The following is a 12,459-nucleotide window of genomic DNA, read 5'->3' as shown; positions in this document are numbered from 1 at the left end:
GTTCCAGATAGACTGTATACACTATGCTGTGTCAGCTAAATAGCTAGAGGGAGCCTGCTACAGCAGAGGGAGCTCAGCCCAGTGCTCTGTGACGACCTAGAGGCGTGGGATGGGAGAATGGAAGGGAGACTCAAGAGAGACGGGATAGGTGCATACGTATGGCTGCTTCACTTCGTTGCACAACAGAAACTAACATGACTCTGTAAAGCAATGTTATGTGTTCCTCCAATTATTGGAGACTTATACTCCAATAAAAATTCTCTATCTGTATCCTCTTGGTTCCGTTTTCTGTTTCTCTGGAGAACCTTGGCTAACACGGTTCCACATTACATTTTCGTGAGTTCAGAATAGCACTTCTGCTCTAGAACTTCTTGCAGCATTGTAGCTGTGTCCCACACAAGACTTCATTTTTGATGCCCTCTGTCCCACTCTGCTTTGCAATTTCTTTATCTCCTCCTAAAATGAGACATCTATTAAACCTCCTCATCACTGTTTGTTTCCCACAAATCCACTGCTCCGTACCTGTAGGCGTTGTCAACCCCGGGGATCCCAGCTACTCCAGTTCTTCATTCCATTGAAACGATAGGTCTCAAAGAGCTACTCGGTTCCGTTCAGTTCAGTCGTTCAGTCATGTCTGATTCTTTGTGATCCCATGGACTGCAGCATGCCAGGCTTTCCTGTCCATCACCAGCTCCCAGACCTTGCTAAAACTCATGTGCATCAAGTTGGCAATGCCATCCAACCATCTCATCCTCTGTCGTCCCCTTCTCCTCCTGCCTTCAGTTTTTCCCAGCATCAGGGTCTTTTTCCCTGCATCAGGTATCAAAGAGCTGTTGATACCAACTGAACTTGAACATGACTGATGATCATTACTGTTCCACTGGGAATTTGAAGAGACAAACTCATCAACATTTTCAGTTGTTCAGACAAAGACAGATACCATATGATATCACTTACATGTGGAATCTTAAAAAAATGATACAAATGTATTTATCAAACAGAAACAGACTCTTGGACTTTGAAAACACACTTAATGGTTACCAAAGTGTAGCCGCTCAGTCACATCTGATTCTTTTTGACACTTTGGACTGTAACCGTAGCCCACCAAGCTTCTCTGTTCATGAGATTTTTTCAGGCAAGAGTGGGTTGCCATTTTCCTCCTTCAGGGGATCTTGCTGATTCAGGGATCGAACCCACATCTCCTATGTCTTCTGCACTGCAGGCAGATTCTTTACTTGCTGAGCCACTGGGGAAGTGGTTACCAAAGGGAGGAGGGATAAACTAGGAGTATAGCATTAACATATACACACTACTATATATAAAATAGATAATCAACAAGCACAGCAAAATCTACTCAATGTTCCATAATAACCCATATGGAAAAAGATTCTGAAAAAGAATGGATATGTGTGTAACTGAATCACTTTTGCTGAATACCTGAAAACTAATACAACATTATAAGTCAACTAAACATTAATATAAAATAAAAATTAAATTAAAAAATATTTTAGCTGTGATTGGTGAGGTATCAGGCAGGATGGAGTGGGTAATGGTGTAGAAACATCTCAGTGGCTAGATAACAAAGTCTATTTCTTGCTCACACTCTGTGTTTTAGGCTCTTCTCATCTTAAATCACTCAGGGACCCAGGCTTGCAGGGGCTCCCTGCTTTCATCATCTCACGGGAGGAAAAAGGGAGCAGGGGCTAGCTTGTAAAGCATCCATCCAAGCACACTCATATTTCATTGGCAAAGGCAAGTCGTGTGGTACCTACCCCCTTCAAGGATGCTCTGTCTTCCACAGAGACGGGCACTGAATAAGTGTGGGTGCTGACCCATTCTCCCACGGGGGAATCTTTGGAGGAACCAAGGACCTGAGATGCTGGTAGTCATTACCTATTTTTCTTTCCAGGTGTAATTTTGAAAGAGAAACACTTTCTGTAACGAGGGGCAGGGCCCACCTGAGTCAGCCAGGTCATCGGAATCAACCCTGGTCCTCAATGGGCGATTGTAGTCATATTGACTAACATTCATCCAGACAATGCTATACATATTAACTCTGCATGATCAACGGGGCTCCTACGTGATCAGCAATAACTTAGTGCCATTTTGTTCTGTTTGTTCAATGGATTACCCTAAAGAACGCCTAAAGAAAAAGTATCACGTCATCAAAATGTTGGGAGATAATCTCTTTATGGGGATCTGAAAGGTTCTATATTTATTAGTTTACTGATAAGGAACAGGGGCACACAGTCATCAGACCCTAAGTAGATGAACTGATAATGTGTAAATAGATTTCCTCATTCTTCCTAGAGAGGAGACAAAAAGAAATTGTTTCTTTAACAGCAGAGTCACCTTAGATTAAACATTAGAAAGGACTGACTCTGTGTTTCAGTGTCTAAGAAGGGTATGAGGTGTTCAGAGCCTGGAAAATATAAGTATCATTGTATTAAATTCCAGATCCACCCCTTCCCCAAGATCAAATTTGTAAATGTATTAAGGCTTTGATCCTTAAATAAGAAGTCAACCTCTTCTTTACCAGAGAAGCTGGCTGAGCATATGTATGGTCTCTGCAGTTCCATAAAGTTTAAAAGAAAACAAAATAAAAATGAATTGTATACTGCAGAAAGGTAGGGGCTCGGTATAAGTTGTTAATTTAATCGGGTGAATTATTTTGCCATAAAGGTAAGTTTTTGCACTTTCTAGAAACCCTCTTTCTGCCTGGGGATCTGATAGAGCTACTTTTCAATACTCACACAGCTCAGCTTGAAAAGGGAGAAAAATGATTGTAAACAGCTTCGCTTCTCCTCACACGGAGTCCTTTCAGGCTTTGAAGCTCAGCCCCTTAATGAAGGGAAAAGATGCTGGCTCCAAACTCCAGGTGCAGAGCTTTTTCTGATAAGATTAAAAAGATGCTTTTCTTACCAGATATCATTCCCTCTGAATGCAGTATTTCCTAAACAAAGTGATTATACGCCAAATGGTGTGATTTATCTCATAGGAGCCTGGTTACTTGCTTCTTAGTTCCTGATAAAATGACAAGCTCTGGATTTTTTTGGTCACTTTTGTTTCTTTGTTTTAATATCCCCACATCTGAAGACGAACTCGAAAACTATGGATAGAAGAAATTTATGTCCACTCTGAACTTTCCTTATTATCAAATCATACTAAATTATGAGCCTATAAGAACATTGTTCCAAATTTTGTGAGTGTCATTTCATTCCTCCCTTTGATTCATTATATTGATGCCTAATTATTTCTTGCAACTTGTTTTATAGTAAACTCATCCAACTAATTTTTTACTGTGATAAGGTATAGGTAACATAGAATTGTGGAGAAGGAAATGGCAACCCACTCCAGTATTCTTGTCTGGGAAATCCCATGGACAGAGGAGCTTGGTGGGCTACATACAGTTCATGGGGTCATGAAAGAGATGGACTCGACTTAGCGACTTAACAACAACAACAGCACAAAACTGACAATTTTATTTATTTTCTTAATTTATTTTTTATTGGCATATAATTGATTTACAATGATGCGTCAGCTTCAGGTGTAGAGCAAAGTGAGTCAGTTATTCATATGCATATATCCACTCTTTTTTAATACTCTTTTCCCATAAAGACCATTACAGAATATTGAGTAGAGTTTCCTGTGCTATATAGTAGGTCCTTATTAATTACCTATTTTATATTTAAAAGCAGAGACATCACTTTGCCAACAAACGTCTGTCTAGTCAAGGCTATGGTTTTTCCAGTAGTCATGTATGAATGTGAGAGTTGGACTGTGAAGAAAGCTGAGCACTGAAGAATTGATGCTTTTGAGATGTGGTGTTGGAGAAGACCCTTGAGAGTCCCTTGGACTGCAAGGCGATCCAACCAGTTCATCCTGAAGGAGATCAGTCCTCGGTGTTCATTGGAAGGACTGATGTTGAAGCTGAAACTCCAATACTTTGGCCACCTCATTTGAAGAATTGACTCATTGGAAAAACCCTGATGCTGGGAGGGATTGGGGGCAGGAGAAGAAGGGGATGACAGAGGATGAGATGGCTGGTTGGCATCACCGACTCGATGGGCATGGGTTTGAGTAAATTTTGGGAGTTGGTGATGGACAGGGAGGCCTGGCATGCTGCGATTCATGGGGTCACAAAGAGTCAGGCACGACTGAGTGACTGAACTGAACTGAGCGTATGTATTGAAAAGACCCTGATGCTGGAAAAGATTGAAGGCAGAGGAGAAGGGTGTAACAGAGAATGAGATGGTTGGATGGCATCACCAACTCAATGGACATGAGTTTGAGTAAACTCTGGGAGTTGGTGATGGACAGGGAGGCCTGGCGTGCTGCAGTCCACGGGGTTATAAAGAGTAGGACGCGACTTAGTGACTGAACAAGTGTGTGTATATGTCAATCCCATAGAATTGACCATTTTAAGTCTACAATTCAGTGGTATTGTGCTCATTCACAATGTTGTACCAACCATCACCTCAATCCAGTTCCAGAATTTCACTGACTAAAATTAAATATGCCTAATGGTTCAAAGCAATCTCCCTTCCCATAGAAAATGAATATCTGTTGCCAAATGATTTTGTCAGACAGTACTTTTTACCAAAATAATTTCTTGAACATGACGACAGGTAGTCATAAGGGCTTTTCCTTTGGAAGTTCGACTCTCCCGAGTTTTGCTCCATCTAGGGGTCTCTGGGTTGACTCCATTTTCCCCATAAAACCATCATCCTGGCCCTACACCAGCCCCACAGGGATGGCCTCAGAGTGACCTGCCACAGACACAGTTAAATCAGAAAAACAGTCTGCGTTGATGAACTGTGCAATGAATCCTTGTGTAACAACTCGTTTGCAATCTCATCCGTCACAAGTAGGGGGGTATGCCAAGGCTGATGGCTTTCAGAATCGAGAAGCTTGACATTTTGATAAGAGCAGTTGCAAAAGTAAGAATTGAGTTTCATTCCTTTATTTAACCTGAAGGTTCTCTTAATTTCCTGCATAACAGTGCCAAGAACTTGGCTTTCTGAGACTCTATTGGACTAAGGAGACATGTGGATTTGATTTCAGAGGCAAAAAAAAAAGAGCCAAGACAATGAAATGAGCGCCTTCTCAAAGGTAACCTTTAGGTTCATGAAATAATTTCATCCTATTCCTCAGCCCCCTATCCCCACCCCTCCCCATGCAAACTCCTCATCAAATCCCAAACACATCTGGCTGCTTTCAAATATGAAACAGGCTTTTAATTCATACCAAAAATGCAGACTTTTCGAAAGATCTAAACTACAGCTTTAAACCCTTAATCATTGCTATGAATGCAAAGGCTCGAGTAATCTCGGGTAAAATAATCCTTCTTTAAAACATAAACTGTAGAATTTTATAATGAAAACAAAGCATGCTTTTCAGCAGGGTAACCTCACAAAGGACAGAGGATGAGATGGTTGGATGGCATCACCGACTCGATGGACGCAAGTCTGAGTAAACTCCGGGAGTTGGTGATGGACAGGGAGGCCTGGCGTGCTGCAGTCCACAGGGTCTCAAAGAGTCGGATGTGACTAAGTGACCGAGCTGAACTGAATGGAACCTCACAAATATATGAACCTCACTGATGTATTCCAGCTCCTAGAACACAGCCTGACCAGGAAGATTCACTGTGAATATTCGCTGGGTAAATAACTCTCTGTGGAAATCAGCGCTATAGTGCCTGTGACAGCCTGGTATAACTTCCTCCGAGGACGACTCCTGGGGCTGGGGGTGGGTGCGGAGAGAGCAGGGTACCTCGCAGGACAGTTCCCACTGCCTCGCTCGGTCTCTTCTCACGCTCCTCCCTCCCTGCTCCGGCTCCTCTCCACTTCGTCTCTGCTGTCTTCTCCTCCTTCCCACCACTGCCTTTGTGTCTTGCTCCAGACTGAATGCTTGTATCACTCCAGAGTTTGTACGTTGAAAGTTCATCCTCGGTGGGATGATATTTGGGTGTGGAGTCTTTAGGAAGTGATTAGGTCGTAAGAGTGGGGCCCTGATGAAAAGACTTAGTGCCCTGATAAAAGAGGACCCAGAACTCCCTCTCACGTGAGGATGCAGTGAGAAGTTGGCTGGCTACGCATCCTCAGAACTCAGAGCCTCACCAGACACCAGATCTGCCTGGGCCTCGAGGTTGGACTTCTTAGCCTCCAGAACTGTGTTGTTAGAGGACTTTTGTTGCAGCTTGAGGGGTCTGACACCTGCTTCTCTCCTTTTATTTAATTCCCACTTTTCATTTCGTGGATTTCTCTTTCTTCTCTCATTTTCCATTTTGCTTCCTCTCTCCTGTCCATCTTCTCCCTTTTCAGTGCATACTTGGGACTAAGCTCTACTACTAATGCCAAATGCATACTTGGCATTCTGATTTATTACATTTGTCTCACAATTCTTCACTTTTTTTCAGGAACATTTTGTAGGCATTTACATTGCAACAAGGACCTTCCCTGGTGGTTCAGATGGTAAAGAATCCACCTGCAATGAGGGTGACCTGGGTTCGATACCTAGGTCAGTAAGATTCCCTGGAGAAGGGACAGGCTACCCACTCCAGTATTCTTGCCTGGAGAATCCCATGGACAGAGGAGCTGGGTGCGCTACACAGTCCATGGAGTTGTAAAGAGTTTGGACACGACATAGCAACTGAGCACACCCACACATTGCAACAAAAAGCAAACTATTTTGTACTTGTTTTTGGCAAAAAAAAAAAAAAAAAAAAAGGCTGTCTCCATGAAGGCAAGTACAGCAGTGTTCCAGAAAGTTGCCTGATTCCCATATGATAGAAATAAGTTATCTTATTGCCCATAATGCCCATGTTATGAAGAAAACAGAGCACATTCTTAGGGGGGAAAAGGGATGCTTTGGAGTTAAAGAATAATGGTGCTATTTAAATTGGGATGCCTCAGGTGGCGTGTCACCTTATTAGGGGACGAGACAGATGCCTTGTAAGGAATGAGTATCATTCTCCACAGTGTCCCCTTCTGTTTTCAGCTTCCGGTTAATGTTGGTATGACATATGTTAAATTGAGGAGTATCCATGCATTCAGCAGAGTGCAATTCCTAAATTCCTGGAAGAAGTGAAGCCTATGGTTTATTTCTTAAGTTAACAAAAATAAGCATGAGAGTTGCTTCTAGTATTTTCTGTAGGAAAATCAATACTTACTTCTCATCTATCTATCTTCATAGTTTAAAGGAATAACTGAGAAAAGTTAATCATCAGTGTCATCATAACACACCACACTGTTCTGTTCTGATTTCATTTTTAAAAATTATATAAAATTGGAGGATTGGCAGAGAAAACAAGATGGTTCATCCTTCCCAGTTTCAGACACCTGAGTCTTCAAGTTCTCCAGATATGTTAAATGAAATGGATTCTCTCACATTATATAAGATGCTCACATCATATCCATTTGAACTCTTTTTGCAAACAAGTAGCAGAAGCAATTGCTGGCTTGTTATCTTAGTCAGTGGATTAATTTGCCTCCACTGTGGGTCTATGCAGTTTTCCTGTTCATTCAGTTTATGTCTGTCTTGGCACAGTGCTTCCCCTGCTTCTGGATGCAAAGTCAAGAAATATGATGTGATGATTAGCCTACCTGTGATTTCCAGATGCCTTTGTTCCCCTCCTGTTGATTCCTAAGCTCTTGCCAGGGGAGGTAAGCTAGCCTGTCAGTAGGCAAAAGTCTCTTCTCCAGTTAAGTGTGGGTGGGTGAAGGAAGGTTGTATAGCAAGAGAACAAAACGGGAAGAAAATAGCACACTTTGCCATTTCTATAATCTCTGCTAAAATTTTTCTTCTGAGGCTATAAATTTGCTTCTTTCACGTAAGAAGCTTTGTTGAATAAAAATATTCTTAAAATTGCCATTAAGCGCACCACTTTTTTCAAGATGAACCCATTAAACATTTTCTTTTGTATAATTAAGTTCGACACTCAGCAATCGGAAACATTTGTCCAAGTGCTGAAAGACTAGCTATCAGCTTAGTGAGAGCCGGGGAGCCAAAGAATAGATGCGTATTTACTAAGCCCTTGAAGAGCTTGTTTTGTTTTGACTTGAAGGAAGGAGAGGCAGGTGGCTGAAACCCAGGACACTCGCTTTGTCTCCTCAGGATAAGCCTATTCACCTCAATTTGTTCACGTCCACAAATGCAATCGTTCCTGGGCCAGGAACCAAGGGGAGTCCTAAACCAGACATAGGACCTGCGGAGGAGAGCAGACAGCTAGAGAAAGGTCAAGGGCAGGCCGAGTGGGATGCCCAGATGGGAATAAACCTGGTTAATGGGCTGTTATATAAGGAAAGCTGGTCACCCAGCCTCCCATGGCTGGCCGTTAGAACCTGGACTGTTTTCAATTACATTGCATGCTGTCCAGATGTTTATCTGCAGTGCTATCTGTGACTTTTTAAGGCACAGAAGGACAGACGAATAATGATGTTCACATAGAATGAAAACAACCTAGGGTTTACCGAGCCAGCCGCTTAAGTCTGCACATATATCCAACGGACGATAAATGATATGAAGCGCAGGATAACTCGATGGAGAATGTTAATATTTTTCCTGTGGTTGTGAAAGGAAAAGAAGCTTCTTTCCGTTTCTTTTCTCAAATGAAAAAAAGGGGTCTGGGAGGAAAAGAGCTGGATCCTTGCAGAAGAGATGTGGAAATGCGCAGGGAGAGGAGAGTGGGCCAGCCCTCGCATCAGAAGTCAGTGGGGCTCAGGACACTGATCGGAAGTCCTGCTGGGGACACCTGGCCTCAAGGGATCATCTCAGCTGAAGGACTCCTACTCAGGTGTCTCGTGACGGCTTGCGGTTGTTGCTGTTGTTTAGTGGCTAAGCCGTGTCTGACTCTTTCGCAACCCTGCAGACTGTAACCCGCCAGGCCATGGGATTTTCCAGACAAGAAGACTGCAGGGGGTTGCCGTTTCCTCCTCCAGAGGACCTTCCCGACCCAGGGATTGAACCCACGTCTCCTGCGTTGGCAGGTGGATTCCTTATGACTGAGCCTCCTGGGAAGCCTGATGGATTGAAGATGGACTCCTAAGAGCTGTGCCCTTTGAGGTTGCATGGAAGATCCAAGTCTCCAGATTTGTCACAAGGGAGTGGAGGTTTGCCGACTTTTGAGTAGCCCAAGGGAAAGTCTGCAAACTGTGACTGTATCCAGGCCGCAGCCTGTTTCGGTAAACAGGATTTCATTGGTGTGTAACCGTGTCCCTTTTGTTTCTGTTTGATGTACGGCAGCTTTCACACCACCAGAGTGGAGTTGAGTAGTGGTGTCAGAGACCACAAAGTCTAGAGTATTCACTATCTGGCTCTTTACCAAATAACACAACGACCCCTGAACTCTTAGCTTGGAATGTGGGCTTAAACGATGGCCATCTCAGCTGTTCTTGTCAAAGCCTGACATCAGGAGATCCCTTATACATTTTCTGCATCACTCACATCCTCAAGGATACTGGTGAGATCCTGAGAAGGATGGGTACCTTTCTCTATCATCCCAGTTCTAGCCAGTTCAGTTCTAGATTTAAAGATGAGATGCTAGTCTGTGTTTCTAGAAAGACAGAAACTCACATGAGTTTCCTGGAGTAAAGCACATGTATCCAGGTTCTTTACATATTGCATGAGCTTCTCACGGCTGCTGCAACAAACGACCGCAGTGACTCAAAACCACATGAGTGGATTCTCTCACAGTGTGAGCTAAGAAGCCCTGAATCAGCCTCACTGGGCTAAAATCAAGGGGTTGGCAGGGCTGCATTCCATCAGGGGCTCAGAGGGGAGATTGGCCCCTTTCCTTCTAGAGAGCCCTGCAGTCCTTGGCTTGTGGCCCCTTCTTCTGTCTTCAAAGCCAGCAGGACAGCATCATCCCTGCTCTCTGATCTCTGCTTCTATTGTCACATCTTCTTTGACTCTCCTCGCCTCAATTTTCCCTTTGTAAGAATCCTATGATTACATTGGGCCCATTAGGTAATCCAAGATAATCTCGCCAGTGAAATCCTTAACTTAACCACATCTGCAAAGTCCTTTTTGTCAGGTGAAATAACATAATCACAGGTACCAGAAGTTAGGACATGGCATGTTTGGGAGTCATATTCAGCCTAACGAGTCTGTGATGCTATCTTCAACATGTAAGGAATTGCTGAACAGCCATGGAAGGCTATAGGAGATGGGTTTCTTCTGGTCCAGTCCAGAGTCTCTACTTTTTATTCATCTACAGCTCTCATTCACTGCAGGACTGATGCTGAAGCTCCAATACTTTGGCCACCTGATGTGAAGAGCCAACTCATTGGAAAAGACCTTGCTGCTGGGAAAGATTGAAGGCAGGAGGAGAAGGGGATGACAGAGGTGGTATCACTGACTCAATGGACATGAGTTTGAGCAAACTCCAGGAGATAGTGAAGGACAGGGAAGCCTGGTGAGCTGCAGTCCAAGGGGTCACAAAGAATTGGACACAACTTAGCGACTGAACAACAATGGCTCTCATTCAAGAAAGGGGTGAGTGGTAATACCACAGTTGGTCCCTTCTTGGTGGCATGTGTCATCACCCCTTGAAGGATGAGAACAGGGGGATGGAAAGAGCTCTTGGACTTGCTGGCTCTGCAGCCTTGAGGGGCTCCCTCATCCTCCCCTCCCTGACTTCTGCTCTCTTCCAAGGGTGGAGCAGGGGGCCCCTCACTGTCTGTGTCGCATTCCTCCTTGGCCACATCTTAGGTGGACTTTGGGAAGGATGCTCCTTTCTGGGGAAAGTGGTCAGAGTATTATTAGAACAGTTCTTGCAGCTGCAGGTATAGGGACCAGGAATCTGTCTAGGGAGGTCAAATACTCAGAGGCTATTAATGACCAGACTCCAAATAGCTTTATAAAGAATCTTCTTGAAAGAAAGAGAGAAAGGAAGAAGCAAAGAAAGAAAAGAGAAAGAGAAAAGGGGGGAAAGAAAGGAAAGGCTTTTCCATGGGCTGAACTGTGTTTTCCACAAATTCACGTGTTAAAATCCTAACTCCTAGGACCTCAGAACATGACTGAATTAGGAGGCAGGGCCTTTGAAGAGGCAATTAAGGTCAAATGAGGTCAGACGCACCAGTCTGAATTCAATATGACTGGTGTCCCTATAAGAAGGAGAGATTAGGACATGGGAAAAACCATGTGAGGACACAGGGAGAAGGCAGCCATCTGTAAGGCATGGAGAGAGGCCTCAGAAGAATCCAATGCTGCCAGCACTGTGACCTTGGATTTCTGGCCTTCAGAACCATGAGAAACAAATTTCTGTTGCTTAAGTCACCCGGTCTCTGATACTTTGCTGTGGCTTCTCTGAGAACCAATACAGACTCCAGGTATGGAAGCTCTGAAAAGTGGGAAAATCAGTGAATCTTTAGCAGCAAACACTCCCAGGAGCTGGGAGTGCTGGCCCTGGATGGGCTTCCAGGTCAACCACAAAAAAAGAGCATCCACCACAGCAGGCAAAATCTGGGCATAAGAAGAGAGGGCAGATGCTGGAGAGCCCCAAAGGAAGAGTTGTTCACTGCTCTGAGCTCAAAATTATCACCATCAGGAACTTCTAACTGTGGCAGACTAGAAATTGGAGTCTGAAGTTTCTTTCTAGGCAGAGTATCCTTGCCTCAATCACAACAAACTGTGAAAAATTCTTAAAGAGATGGGACTACCAGACCACCTTACTTGTCTCCTGAGAAATCTATGTGAAGGTCAAGAAGCAACAGTTAGAACCAGACATGGAACAACAAACTGGTTCGAAATTGGGAAAGGAGTACTTCAAGGCTGTATATTGTCACCATGCTTTTTAAACTTCTATGCAGAGTACATCATGTGAAATGCTGGGCTGGATGAGTCACAAGCTGGAATCAAGATTGCCAGGAAAAATAACAACCTCAGAGAGGCAGATGATACCACTTTTATCGCAGAAAGCAAAGAGGAGCTAAAGAGCCTCTTAATGAGGGTGGAAGAGGAGAGTGAAAAAGCTGGCTTAAAACCCAACATTCAAAAAACTAAGCTCATGGCTTCCAGTCTCATCACTTCATGCAAATAGAAGGGGAAAAAGGGAAAGCAGTGACAGATTTTATTTTTATGAGCTCCAAAATCACTGTGAATGATGACTGCAGCCATGAAATTAAAAGACACTTGCTCCTTGGAAGGAAAGTTATGACAAACCTAGAAAGCGTATTAAAAAGCAGACATCACTTTGCCTACAAAGATCCATATAGTCAAAGCTATGGTTTTTCCAGTAGTCATGTACAGATGTTAGAGTTGGACCATAAAGAAGGCTGAGTATCAAAGAATTGATTCTTTCGAACTGTGGTGCTGGAGAAGACTCCTGAGAGTCCCTTGGACTGCAAGGAGATCAAACAGGAAGTCCTAAAATAATCAACCCTGAATATTATTGGATGACTGATGCTGAAGCTGAAGCTCCAATACTTTGGCCACCTGATATGAAGAGCCAACTAATTG

Source organism: Dama dama, chromosome 25 (genome assembly GCF_033118175.1).
Source record: "Dama dama isolate Ldn47 chromosome 25, ASM3311817v1, whole genome shotgun sequence".
In the NCBI taxonomy this organism is placed as follows: domain Eukaryota; kingdom Metazoa; phylum Chordata; class Mammalia; order Artiodactyla; family Cervidae; genus Dama; species Dama dama.
Note: the sequence above shows the minus strand (reverse complement) of the source record.